Genomic DNA, 13,827 nt, shown 5'->3' on the forward strand with positions numbered 1-13,827 from the left:
TACAAGGAGATGGTGAAGAACTGCCCAGTTAAGAGAAAAGAACAAAGATATACTGAGAGAAGCACAGAGAACTGAGAAAAGAGACAGCTGGATTCCTGTTCATTTTCCACTTCTGGTTATAGTTACAAGATGGGCCCAGTCTCTTCTAGATTCTGCAGGAGAACTCACTAACTTTCCAATAAAGGCATTTCTTACCCCCTCAAGTGTATTTGCATTGCTGTCAGTTACTCGCCATCAAAAGAATGTTGGCTAAGACAGTTTGCCTATACTTTGGAGGAAGATGGAATCCCTCCAAGTGTCAAGTGGACGTAGTTACAAGCAGTCAGTTTCCAAAAGGCTTTTTTGGAAGTCACCCGGGCAAAACCACTAATCTTCTCTTATTTAGATGTTGTCAATAAATGTACTTACTTCCATTCCTCTGAGAGGAGATTCTCAATGTTGTCGGTAAAATCAGTGGGAGGAGAGATGTTGATCCAAACCCCTTTGCCCCATGATGGTATGAAATGGTAAGTTCAAAGTGGCACCCTAAACAAGGTCTTCCTGAATTAGACCCTAGTCGTTTCAAGATAAAAGGGCTTTATTAAGATGCCAAATCCAACAGAGTGAGATGGAGCTTGGTGACAGAATGATGGACAGACCTCCCTTTGTGCGAATTAGCAGTCATTTTTTCTCGTGCAAAGAGTGATGCTGATTCTCTTTTATCTGTGTGTTTGTTTCCACGGGGCATTTCATCCCAGTGGATGGCTACTGACGGAGAATGCAGAGCAAACCTACAATTCTGAAGCTCGTGAGAGCTGCCAAGGACAAAAGTGATTACTGGAAGTTCCACGGGACAGTGTTTTATCCGTTATTTCAGCATTAATATTACTTTCTGGTTTTTAACTTCTTCTGCACTCTTCGAGGGAGAAAAAGAACTCTTCATGAAAAGACTATTCTCTTAAAAAAAAAATGCTGGATGAAAAAAATAGATTGTCTTTCAGGAGATCCTAAGGGGAACTGGTTTCTGCCTGGTCTTGCAAGTTTATTCCCCAAGGTGATGTGTGATTCTTTTTTTCCTTTACCGAAGCACAGCACGTGCTCTACTCAAGGAGCCTGGAGCAGGGTCCCCCCGTTGAGATACAGCCGCGCAGCTCAGCGATGAAGATACGACGTTAGTGCCCGAACATGGGTGGTGGGTTGCTTCTTATTGAATAACAGCTGACATTGATTGAATGCCAGCTATGTTCAAGCATTGTTTCATCTTATAGCCATAAGCTCATTTAACCCTCACATTCCTATGAGGTATGGGTAGGATTGTTATAATCCCATTTTACCAGTGAGAGAAAGAAGGCACGGAGCATTTAAGTAAGCTTAGCCAAAGATCCTTAAGCGGCAGAGCGGAGTTTTGGACCCAAGCCATTCCCGAGCCTTTGTTAAAAATCACCATGTCACGGGGGCCTACTGAAGTACATGTTGTTTACTTTACATACCTTTCTTCTAATATTTTTTTAAAAAATACAGGTTGGGTATTGTACCCATTTTACAGATGAAAGAAAATGGATGACCAGCAAGTAAAAGTGGGATACTTAATACTCCTTATCACTAGTTTCCCACAATTTGACTTTTATACTCCTTAGTATCTTTTCCTTTATGTTTATCCTACTTAAGACTCACTGACTTCTTGATTGGTGGGTTTAGTTTTCACCAAACTGGGGAAATATCCAACCACTACTTCCTCAAATAACCTTTCCTGTCCCCTCTCCTTTGGGAACTCAAGATACAGGCATTAATTACACTGCCTAATACTGTCTCACAGGCCAGAGTCTCTTTCATGTTTCTTTTCTGTTTTAACGCTTATAGTTCTGGATACACATAGAAGTTAAATGCTACATAAAAGGCAGATCCGGGAGCAAATTTCACCATCACAAAATGATTGTGTATTGCCCAATAATTATGCCAATTTCTTTATTTTTTAAGCTAGTTACTGGAATTTTGAAATTTACAAGCATTCAATGCACATGTTTTTTCTCCCAGAACACCCCTATTCTGTAGATTAAGATATCGATAAATGTTTGACAAATAAATTTATGTATCAGTTTATAAATATGTTTGATAAATAAGATAAACATAACTATGCTACCCCTCTACCACTCTGTCCCACCCCTTTGCCTGGACAATCTTCTCCAGGATGCTTATGCTGACCCTCTCTCTAAGTTCAGGATAGAAATCCTTTTTGCTGGGTTCCCATACATTCCTCTGCATCTCTCTCTATATTGAATACTTAATTCAAATGACAAATATTGTGAATTTATAAAGTGCTAGGGATACATCAGCCATGTGTTTCCTTGACCTCATAGAGCTTATATTTTAATGACGACACCACTGCTATGGTTTTTAGTGACTTTAACTGTTAACATGACTGCCTCGAGACTAAGTTCCTAGAATCCAGTTTTATGTAGGGTCTAGCACAGAGTAGATATTCGGCAAATGTTTGCTTTTAAAATGACAAATGAATAAGTAATAAAGAACCCAGTGAATGATCTAGACCAGGGTTTCTCAACCTCAGTGTTATGTATAATTTTGGGTCAGAGAAGTCTTTGTTGTGGGATGTTTAGCCACATCTCTGGCCGGAAAGCCTAAGACAAAACTTCAACTGGAGAGGGAAGGGGAGTAGGTTGGGGCCGGGAGTGTGTGTTGTTGACTTTAGCCGAGTATGATCAGATGAAGCATAAGTTTCCAGAGCTTGAGCTTCATCCTGTGGGCTGGGGAGAACTGAGAAGCTAATGACCCAATTAACAAGTTAACTGGGGGTGAGCTACAGGAAACAAAACAAAACAAAACAAAACAAAAAACAACTCAAAGAGGCTAAAGTGGAAAAATCTATAAGAGAGATCCTAGTTAGCCATGTGTGGGTCAGAAAATAGAGAACAGTTTACAATCTCCTACAAAGCCTCATTAAATATTTCTCAACTGGTTTTTTTGTGTGTGTGGTATTTTGTGTGTGTGTGTTTCTGTTTGTTTGTTTGCTTGCTTGTTTTAGCAGGCTCCGGGCTGAGCAGAGAGCCCGATGACACACACGGGCTCAATCCCAGCATCCTGGGATCATGACCTGAGCGGAAGGCAGACACTTAACCGACTGAAACACCCAGGTGCCCCACCCTCCCCTGCTCAACTGTTTTTTTTTTTAAAGACTATGAATTTAGACTTATATAAATTATTATTACTGGTTATGCCTGCTGCAGAATTAAAGACATGATTCAAATGATGGGGAAAGGTTTTTTTTCCTTAATTCTATAAGATTTGGCTATGAAATCAAATGCATTAACAGAACACAGTTACTTATTGGCTCCTCACTTTATCAGTTTCCCATGGCTGCTGTAACAAATTACTACAACTTAGTGGTCTGAAATAATTCAAATTAACTACCTCCGGTTCTGGAGGTCAGAGGTCAGAGGTCCAAAATGGGTCTCAGTGGGCTGAAATCAAGGTATCAGCCAGGCCACGTTCTTTCCGGAAGCTGAAGGGAAGAATGCATTTCCCTACCTCACCCAGTTTCTAGAAGTCCCCCACATTCTTTGGCTGGTGGCCCCCCTCCATCTTCAAAGCCAGTCTCTTTCACCCTCTGATTCTACCTCCTTCTTCTTTCACTTTTAAGGACCCTGTGATAACATTGGGCTCTCCTGGATTATCCAGGGTAATCTCCCCATCTCAAGGTCAACTCATTAGAACCTTAATTTTCCTTTGCTACAAAGTGTAACATTTTCACAGGTTCTGAGGATTAGGACATGACCTCTTTGGGGGATCATTATTCTACCCTCTACAATAAATATCATCTTTTAAACTTCAATTCACATCTCTTTATTGGGCCATATCCAAGACTTGAAGGAAAACACCTCAACCTAGTCAAAACTGCAAAATAGGGAGCCATGCAGGAGTCAAAGAGCAGCCAACGTGGTCCTCGATGGCAAGCCCCACTGTGGGTCACTCACCCCCGCGATCGGCCGCGCACTCCTCAACAAGAGAGCTGAACGACTGGGCCCTACGTGTCCAGCTCTGTGCTAAGTGCTGCGGGGGCCACAGACGTGGACTGGGAATAGTCTCCGTACAGCCACAGAGGAATGATGTGCAAACAAGAATCGCCAAATCACTGCAGAGCATTGGGTCCTATCTAGCACTACAGAGCCCTCTAGGAGGGGAAGGAAAGGAGATGAGAGGTCACTTGTGAATTAGGTCTTGAGAGCAGGCCTCGCTCGGTGTGATGGCAGAAGCGGAATTCACTCCCGATTGTTCAGATGGAGACTGCCACAGAAAGATAGCTGATGGGGGTGTGGACGGGGTTTAGGGCGGGGAAAAAAAACAAAAACGAAACAACAACAGCAACGGAGAGCAGGGCTCTGGGTCCCAGGATGAGGTAAGGAAATAACTAGAACCCATCGAGACGGGAGACCTGGAGGCGTGGGGGAGGGTGTCCTCGCTGGAGCTGGGTCACTGAAGGTTGCAGTCACTGCAGAGACCTGGTGCCCGAGCAGGGGGGAGTAAGCAGGGTGACCAACGAAACCAGACAGGTGTGCCTGGCATTGAGGGGTGTCCCGGGATGTGGAAAAGTCCCAGGCAGAGGGGGCGATGTGGTCCCCCGCGAGTGGGGAAGAAACGCCTGAGTTCCCCCCCCCTCCCCCCCCGCAGGCCCACGAGGACATGCCGGAGATGCGTGCCGCCCGCAGAGGCGCCGAGACAGGGGAGGATGACGCATCTGGCTGGGCGATGACACGTGAAGACCAATGAGTACGTAAGTCTTAGCTAAATTTTGAAGAAGGGACAGAAATTTATTAGGGGGGGTGAGGAGAGAAATCGATTCAAAGTTGGCCATGGGAAACTTTAAATGGGCTCCTTTCTCATTCTTACGGTTTCCATTTTCTCGTTCTCCACGGTTATCCCCCTCTCCCCAAGCCCCCACCACAAAACACATTCTGTTCCCCTTCTTCCCCTTTCCACTCCTGCTCCGGCTACTGCAGCGCTCCCATCAGGACTCTGTGCAGGTGAAGTGAACACGGAAGAAATAGGAACAGCCATTAAGAAGAATTTGCCAGGGGCCCTTCACCCACAGGGCCTTCTATGGGTCCGAGGCTGGTGTGATCTCAATTTGCCCTAAAGGGAGGTCCACTGAACTAGCAGAACCCCACATGAAAAGAACACGACCCCGAACCATCGTACCCCAACATTTGTCAGCAGCTCCCAGATGCCAAGTTTGCCACGGCAATCTCTTTGGTGGGAACAACTGCAGGATTACTTATCACCCTCAGGCAGGCGTTCACCATTTTGAACAGAATGGGGTTTTTTTGTTTTTACTATTTTGTTCTAGACCTTGATCAAAATGCATTGTGTTGCCTACTTTGGTCTACGCAGGCCACATGATATCATGTTTATAAGCATGGCTTTGGAATCAACCCGGGTTTAAATCCTAAGTCTGCCATTTCCTGTGTGTCTATGGCCAGGTTGCTTAGTTTCTCTGTGCTTTGTTTCTTCAAGTACAATATGGATACTCAAGCGTTCGTACTCCCCAGGTTGTCCTAGGGATTCAGGGAAGTAAGACAGGCAGAGCCCTGAAAATGGTGGCTGGCATAGAGCGAGTGCTCAGTAAATGTTGGTCTGGTTTTGTTTCCATCACTGCTTTTCTCAAATAAGAATGTCCTGAAGATGAGGAACATGACATATAAAGTTCTCCTATCAATTCTCTCCTCTTATGCATTGCAAAAATTTGAAGAAATTGATTAACTATGAATCTGCTACAATCAACTCCAGCTGTTTCTGGTAGATATGTTCTATAAAGCTGTCATCAACACTGAGAGAATGCATGCCAACCCACTGTGCACAGGAGAAACACAGGGTTATACACTATTGATTCATCACTGTTAAATATATAAAATATATACTTATGTATTATACACTGGCCAATAGTACTAGAACTAATGCCTGAGTGAAGCGCACCGCGAATCTTCTCTGTAAGGCACATCCCAGCCTTCCTGCCCTGAGGAATAGAAGACAGCACTTCAGCATTATATTGGGGGCTGTTTTAAACAATTAAATCACCAACAAAAAGCACAGTAATGCAAAAGATATGGTGCTAAGTATATTGCAAAAAAGGGGACTTGTTTACTGTACCAGAACTAAAACAAGAAGGGAAAGCCTTGCATTGTTTGCCTCAGCTGGTGATACACACATTGGGTGACAGTTTCCTTTCCTCTCTGTGTATGTCCACAAATGACCACGGAAGTGAGTATTGATTTGAGGGTTACAGATCAATTTCAGCGAGTAGGCAGATTCGCAAATACGGAATCTGCAAAAACTGCGATCAATTCCTTAGTAATTGATTCAACATTCCTGCACAGCTAGAGACTTTATGAGTAGGGGTGAGTGTGGAGAATTATAAAAGTGCTAATATAATCATTAATCTGATAAGGTAAAGATGCGATGTTCCCTATTTCTGTGTAGATTAATATTTCCCCCTCATGTATTTAAATGACTGAATAATGCTCAACCTGTCCCTGTGTTGCAGAAACCTTCAAAGACTTTAATATGCTAATGTACATTGTGAATTTCTTCAAAATGTAGTGTTTCTTAAATTTGACCATTAGAGCCTTCCAGAAATGCGGCTCTAAGGTGCTTCTGACAAAATCACCTGTAATTTCATCCTAGTGCTCAGAAATTTTGTATTTGAAAAGAAGAGTGATTTACATTGTAAAGGCTGTCATTCAAATAGCCAAATGACTACTCTCCAAAATGCTTCTCAAGGTCAGTGGGTGGATTAAGCCTATTTCCAGATTTTAAGCACATCGTTGTCCCCCTCCCATGTTCTGTTTAATAAAGTTACCACCGTATGCGCTGTGGGTTTTCTTGGAAGAAAGGCTGCTAACAGAAAATCTGCATTCTTCTCGCTTTTCACCCTTGTACATTTCCAATTTTAATAAGCAATTAAAACAATTTATATCAAGAGGCAGAACCTAAGCATCTCCACTTAAAACTTTGCTAGGAGAGAAAAGATTGAGAGCATGATGGTTGACGATTGACAGGTAAGCCTCAGGTCTCCAGGCACTGCTGAGAACCACACCATCTTAATGACAGACGGTGATTTAGCCCTTGGAAGTGAAAGACGTTTTCATTCTTGTAGTTTATTTTGCCCAAACCCATTGCAAGACAGATATACATCCTGTTAGTTTAGGACTTTGTTTAAAGCTTTCATGTGTCTCTAAGAGAGAAATGTCACAAGTGATTTCCTTCTGAAATAGCTTCCTTTATCTTAAGACTGGATGCTGTGAAGACTGTTGTGGACAATGACCTTTTTGTTTTTCACTACGTTGGAACCAAGGAAGTGAGATGACTGGTGGAGGGTTTGAAGACTGTGCAAAGGCCCTGGGGATCTGTAGGAACCAAGCAGAGAATGAGCTCAGGTCAAGATGCTGGAAGCAAGAGTCCAGGAACCACCGGCTTGGACTCCTGTCTCAGTCTCTCCACCTCCTGAGAGATCTTGGCTAAGTTACTAAATCTCTTTGTGCCTCATTTCTGCACTAGAGAGACAGGATTTTAAATAGTACCTACCTCTGTTCCTGGGGATTTGAGTTCATCTACACACAACAAATGTGAGTGCAGTGACTTATTCAAATAGTGTTTATTTTTCTAGGGTAACGAAAAGACAGGAGTACAGTCCAGGGCTGGAGCAATGGCTCCAAGAGAACATAAATCGTCTAGACTTTTTCCTTACTTTTGTGTCAGCATCCTGACCGTGTAGAGCAAATAAGTGACTTAATCTCACGGCTTCAGGATAGTTTCTGTACCTACAGATACTCATATTTCAGGCAGAATGAGGGGGAAGAAAAAGAAGTAAAGCATGAAAGTCTTCTCTTGGATTGTTCTGCCTTATTATTATTTGGTCATGCAAGCCCATCCCAAAACTTCTGTCTGTATCTCATTGGACAGAAATGCATCACATGACCACGCAAAGGAGGCTGGGGAGTTTACTAGCTTGGCTCGTCACATTGCCACCTCCCCTGAAACCATGGTATTATTTATGTAGAAGGAAGTGGGGGGCGGGGATGGATATTCAGTAAGCAAAGAGCAGTATTAGCAGACATGTGCAATACCTTTATATGGACCAAAGCAGTTAAGGCTGGTGAAGGACAAGCAAACCCTGAGGCATACAGGAAATACCTGACGTGTTTATAGCACACTTAGAATGAAGCCAAGACTGGATATGGATTTGACGGGAAGAACAATAAACTCCCCACCTATCTTCACCTCCTAGCTTGACTCCCGGGCCCTCCACCAAGCAGAAAGGGTTTCTTAAAACGTTCTTTATCTCCTGATTTGCAAACATTTGCAGATCCCTCATTTTATGAAATGGTGACTTTTGGTCCGAGGTCGCTGGGGCAATGGTAACTCAGTATATTCCCTGCCTGGCATTCCCAAACACTAGGCAGATGAAAACAAAATGGCCCCAATGTAACCAAACACCTGGACACGACAAATGACATTTCCCAACATCCGAGCAGATTTTGCTTGCCAAATATCAGCCGAGACTTGCAAAAAACACTGCACAGGCAAACATTGCCATGACTATTGGGGGGTGAGGCACCAGTGTCTCAGAAACCAGTCCCAAATCCATTCCGTTCTTAACAGAGCAAACACGCTGGTGGTCGCTAATGGCTGTGATTTCCTCTGGAGCCGTGTTCCTCCCTTGGTTGTCTTCAAGAACCTTTCTGCTCATCTCAGACAGCTGCTAGAGGCTTTCTGTCCCACTTGCCTTCCCCCTTTCTTCACCAAAAATTTACTAAGTGTCTACCATGAACTCAATAATGGCAATTGTGCTGGGGAGATAGAGGCTTCTCATGTCCCAAATGGCTAATGAATTAATTCCACAAATACGTATCTCCTTGCTTACCATGTGGCAACGGTGTGGAAAACAGAGGAACAGGCTAAATTCTGAATCCTGAGTTCTACATGGGAGAGAGATGAATAAACACAGGACTGTAACCCACCGAGATAAGTGATATGAAGGAAGAGGATGCCAAGGTCAACGGCAGACTGGCCGGATCTGGTGTAAGCCGAGAGCACTTGGCCCTGCTATCTGTCTCCTGTTAGCACAGGGGAATGTTTGGGGCCTCTGGGTGGCTCAGTCATTAGGCTTCTGCCTTTGGCTCAGGTCATAGTCCTGGGGTCCTGAGATCAAGCCCTGCATCATTGGGCTCCCTGCGGCCTGCTTCTCCCTCTCCCACTGCCCCTCACCCTGCTTGTACTCACTCTCTCTCTGTATCAAATAAATAAATAATCTTTCGGGGAAAAAAAAGTAGGGAATGTTTAAGTGGAACGACGCTTAAAAGTAACAGGAAAATTGAAAAATCCTTTCCCTCGCTTCGATCTGTTTGATAGAATGGACCCCAATTGTGTATTTAGGGTTATACACTTTCTTGGCTGAGATGCTTTGAAGCTCGGAAGGTGTGAACTATAATAATTTGCCTTCAAGTTATTTATACAATTCTGGGCTTTTCTATCAAGTTTTGCCCTAAGACAAACACAACTTTCAGTGGAGGGAAGAGAAGATTCGATATGCAAGCCATTATTTGTTGCCCGGGGGATGTTTCAATTTTGTCTTGTCTTACAAAAGTAAATGAGATTTCAAAAGTATTCATGGGGGGGGTGGGTAGTGGAACGACAACTGGAGAAGTGATGGGGTGGTTTTTGAGAAAGAAGTCTGTAACTTGGGAGAATCATAGAATTATAGAAGAGCCGGACTGGAAGAAACTTGCAAGTGCCTGGTATGCAACATGGAATGTGGGATGTAGGAATGATGGAAGGGTCAGCCGGGATAACAGAATTCGGCAACTGTCTATATTTTAACATTCCATTTTCACCTTGGAGGGCTTTGACGTGAATACGGATGAGGTCAAGTGAGATCATCTCATCTGTTGTTGACTGCATCAGTCCAAACACCGAGTTCTGGCGATGGGAAAGGAAGACAGAGTGAACAGACTATACCCAGAACTGTACATTTTAGTGTGCATTTAGGAACAGTCTTCAGATTCAGTTTCTAGTATGGGAACCAAAGCAAAATATGTAAACAAAAAAAGAGAGCTTGTTTTGTGTTCATATCAATGCATATGTTAGCAGGAATCACACGCCATGTAACGTTAAAACATACGATATAACAGGTAATACAGAAGACTCTGGAGTGTAAATGAGTCTTGGGTAATCCACTATGTGTACTGTGGTTTCGCTAGAATTACTATGACAACCATAACTTTTGCATTTCCTAATTTTTTTTTTTCAGTTTGAATTTGCAACTTAAATGTCACATTACCATAGGTTTTGGCTTTCCCTCTTCTGTGTAGCTCAAAAAGGAAAGTCACACACCAGTGCTCCTGTTAAATCCTCATTTAATTGAGGGTGCCTCCTGAACACCTCACACTTGCTCAGGGATCAAACGTCTGGGTGGGTATCACTGCAGTTAAAATTCAAAAAGGGAGGGAGAGGGGAAAGAAAGACTTCAGTGAAGTCTTAAAATAGAATTTGCAGAAGCTTTAGAACATGTACGATCATGAATCAATGTACCGAAATCTCCTGCTTCAGATGTCTTTCTTCCACGTGATCCACTGGTAGAACAACGTCAGAAACAGGGGACGTCGTTTGACCTTTTTGACATGAAATCTATCTGTGTATGACAGCCACAGAAATTCTACTCCTACATTATTCGGAAAACACTACTAGGGAAGCATCTCTTCGTGATGGTGCTGCTTGGCTTAACTGTGCCCTACGTTAGCTTCATGGAGTGAGCACTTTTCCTGTGGTTTTATCCGAATCTGTAGGTTTTAGCTCTTTCCTTGGGGCTCGACTGTGTCACATAAAAGTCTGTTGACTATGTTTGCTTGTCCCTTTGATCTCTTCATCAGCGTTCATCATCATTTCTGGTTCTTCCACGTGCCATTTCAAAAATTAACAAATACTAATTTAGTAATGTAAAAGATATTGATAGTTAATAAAGTCCTAAGATGTACCCATGATCTTTAGAGTCAAACAAATATTTTGGGGGGCACCGACTCTATGCTAGGTATCACCCCCCCCACCCACCTACCTACCCCCCCTCCACACACACAAGCTAGAGATACTGCATGTGTATCTAGACCTTCTTCAAATGTGGGAGGAGCTGGGGAAGCAAACATCGGAAGGGAGTAGTTGGAATATTAGGGACTGAATTCACCTAGAGATCGGCACGTGTGGACAAGATGGAGTTGTAGGGAAGCTGAGCGCATCTTGTTCCTGACGAGAGACTGAGGAGGGGAGCACTCTTGCCTCGGAGCCAAGCATCTGGGGCTGGGCTGGCCTGCCATTTTGCCAGCATGGCCAGGAAACAACCGGATGTGGAGCAGAGGAGAGTTAGGATGAGCTGGGACCCCCTGGGCTTCTCTGCGTTCTTCCATGACAGTGACTGCAAAGAAGGCTTTCTGAGAATAATGACCACTGCTTCGTTTGTCTCCCAAATCTCATGCCAGTTTCTCCTTTGGCCAACTCTAACCAGCCACCAAAAGAGAAAGAGATCCTAGGTCCTCACCTAACCAAGGTGACTAGCATAGTCCAGCACAGCAACGGTCAATACAGAAATAGTCACTGCTCTTGTGGACTTCTGGCACATATAATGAAGTTCCAAGAGGAAGAGGTGAAGAAATGAGTCTACGTGGCAGTGCAGAGCTGTGTAGAAATAGGGAGGGAAGAGTGTTGGTGTGACTCATGGACTTGTAGTTTAGGGAAAAGGAAGAAAAAGAAATGAAGACTATAACAACTCATGTAAAACATACATTGTGTCAAACACTGAGGTCACATCAATGAGATGACTTTATTTCTATTTTTCATTAAGAGAATCAAAGGTAGGGAGGTAAGGTGACTTGCCCAAGAGCACAGAGCTATCAAATACCAGAGCCAGATTGTTTTTAAAGATTTTACTCATTTATTTTAGAAAGAGAGAAAGAGAGAGAGCACGCAAGTGAGCAAGCAGGGGGTGGGCAGAGGGACAGGGACAAGCAGAATCTGCAGTAAGTGCAGAGCTTGCCGTGGGTCTCAATTCCAGGACCCCGAGATCATGACCTGAGCCTAAGTCCAGAGTCAGACGCTTAACTGACAGAGCCACCCAGGTGCCCCTAGAGCCAGATTTTTTTTTAAAGATTTTATTTATTTATTTGACAGAGAGACAGCCAGTGAGAGAGGGAACACAAGCAGGGGGAGTGGGAGAGGAAGAAGCAGGCTCCCAGTGGAGCAGGGAGCCCGATGCGGGGCTCGATCCCAGGACCCTGGGATCACCCCCTGAGCCGAAGGCAGACAGACGCATAACAACTGAGCCACCCAGGCGCCCCAAGAGCCAGATTTTTAACTGTCTTCCTGAATCAAAGCCCTGTGCTCTATCCCCCGTGCTGGTGCTGCCTTCTGAGAGGCCTCTTGATGAAAGGTCTTCCTTTATTCAAAAAACACTTTTTGAATGGTTACTCTGGGTGCAACCTGAGAGTAATAGTTGGTTCTGGGAATAGAAAAAACGAGAACATGCTCTACCGTTGGGGAGCATACGACTTTGTGGAGGAAATATACACTAAATTAACTTATAAGAAAGGCAGTCTCCTTCAAGTGCCATGGTAGCAGCACAAGTAAGCTTCAGTGGGAGCTCAGAGGAGGGAGGAAGAGAAGGTTACTAAGTAGCGGCAAGAGACGGCTTCATAACGGCGCCATGGGGTAGCATCTGAGAGCAGTTATTAGAATCAGACGCTTTGCGTCCAAATCCCAGCGCTACTACCTAATAAGCAATCTCTCCTTGAACCTTTAATTCTCCCTCCCCTGCCTCAGTTACTGCAGTTATAAAATGGGGATGATAGGAATAGTACCTATAACCCGGAATAGTAATAAATATGAGCTGAGTTAATATTTTTGAAGTGCTAATGTGCTGCTTAGCCCATACTAATAGTACGTAGTAGAATTAAGAAAAAAAATCAAAATTCTAGCACTTAGTTTCCATGCAGAATAAAGGGATAAACATAAAGGGAAAGAATAAGAATAAAAGAATGCAGCTATGGAGAGTTGCGAGGAATAAACTATAGAAACCTAGGACCAAGGCTGAAGATGAAGACACAGAAAGCATGGGGCTAGTGAGTAGCCATGAAAAATAAGGTAAAGTGCAAAGTATATGGGGGGGGGGGAGATGGGCATTTCTAATTATATATCAAACTAGAATGAAGGAAGTTAGAGAGGTTGAGCTAGTCAGAACCCAAGACAGAGAGTCATGGTAGGAGAATGGACAAAACATAGCAGGTTGAATAACTTTTCCAAGTATAAAAAGATGAGAGGTGCAGCCCGTGAACCAAGGTGGCAGGTCATTAGGACTAAGCCCTGAGATTCTCAGGCAGGGCTCCGGCATAGACTTTGACTGTGATGGTGACACTGTGCAGCAGAGGACAGATAAGAGATTGTGAAAAAGACCTGTGAGGGCCTCAAGACATGTGGTTACAGATGCTCTCAAGACTGAGATGGGGATTTGAGAAAGGAGAGAAGCCAGCAGTGAGAGAAATTTTTATCCAGCCTAAAAAAGACAAACGGAAGCAGTACTGGGGAAGACCCGAGGTTTTTAAATGCAAAGGACATGCATTTTCTGCAGGGTTATCCTTGATGAGTGAGGAGAAAGATAGCTTTTTCTGAACACGAAAGAATTCTAGTACGAATCAAAGAAACTTTAAACATCTCTTGTGATTAGAAATAAAAATTTTTTTGAAAAATTTTTAATAATAATATTTTTTATTATATTATGTTAGTCACCGTACATCCCTA

The sequence above is a fragment of the Ursus maritimus genome, unplaced genomic scaffold (genome assembly GCF_017311325.1).
Source record: "Ursus maritimus isolate PB19 unplaced genomic scaffold, ASM1731132v1 scaffold_34, whole genome shotgun sequence".
Lineage (NCBI taxonomy): Eukaryota > Metazoa > Chordata > Mammalia > Carnivora > Ursidae > Ursus > Ursus maritimus.